Source organism: Bison bison, unplaced genomic scaffold, assembly GCF_000754665.1.
Source record: "Bison bison bison isolate TAMUID 2011002044 unplaced genomic scaffold, Bison_UMD1.0 scf7180017864063, whole genome shotgun sequence".
NCBI classification, from domain to species: Eukaryota; Metazoa; Chordata; class Mammalia; order Artiodactyla; family Bovidae; genus Bison; species Bison bison.
The window spans coordinates 13,985,930-13,986,622 of record NW_011494635.1 but is presented as its reverse complement, the minus strand read 5'-3'; the positions used below and the strand labels follow the sequence as shown (position 1 = coordinate 13,986,622).

Below are 693 nucleotides of genomic sequence, written 5' to 3'. Positions count from 1 at the left end.
TCTTCCTGCTGGGGCTCTGGAGCCCCCCGCCCCTTCCTGCCGCCGCTGCACGCCCGCCCACAGCCCGCTTGCTGGCCTCGGACCCCGGGAGCCGAGGGGTTGGGAAGGGAGGGGAAGGGAAGGAGGGAAGGGAGGAGGAAGGGGAGGGCCCAGGCCGGCCGCCCCGGGTCTCCGCACCCACCGACTCTGCCCTCATCTCCGCTCCCCCCCGCATACCCCCTCGAGCTCACCCGCCTCGCTCGGGCTCTGCCCTTTACCGTCGGCAAAGGCCCCAGGCACCCTGGATTCCACTCAGTCCTGTGAGCCCGTCCCACAGTGGGCACCTACTGTGTACCATGCCCGGCGCCGGGCACATTACCAGTGGCCTACAATCAAACCTTGTCTCACAAACTGGTAAACTGAGGCTTAGAACGGCGAATTGACAGTTTAGGTAGCAAAGCCGAGAATTTTGGGGCGGAAACTACAACCCGGGAGGGAAATCTGTCCAGAGCCAGAACCCCCTGCCAGGAAGGTTGGGACGGAAAGAGGCTGAGGGGAAACTGAGGCGGAGGCAGGGTTACGGGGTGGGGGAGGGCTGGAATCTTTCTGAAGGACACCGAGGGGCCCCGCCAGAGGCTATGCTTCCCATCCCCCACCCCGGCGCCCGGCCTCTCTGCTCTTTTCGTTTCCCTAGCCTCCCCTCCTCAGGCTGCC

At 65.5% G+C, this 693-nt stretch overlaps 1 protein-coding gene across 1 annotated transcript in view; it reads right to left on the bottom strand.

Annotated features, from left to right (window-relative positions):
- CPXM1 (carboxypeptidase X (M14 family), member 1) overlaps positions 1-693 on the bottom strand; it is a 7,707-nt gene that overhangs the window by 6,687 nt on the left and 327 nt on the right. The gene's annotated exons all lie outside the window — the stretch shown is intronic.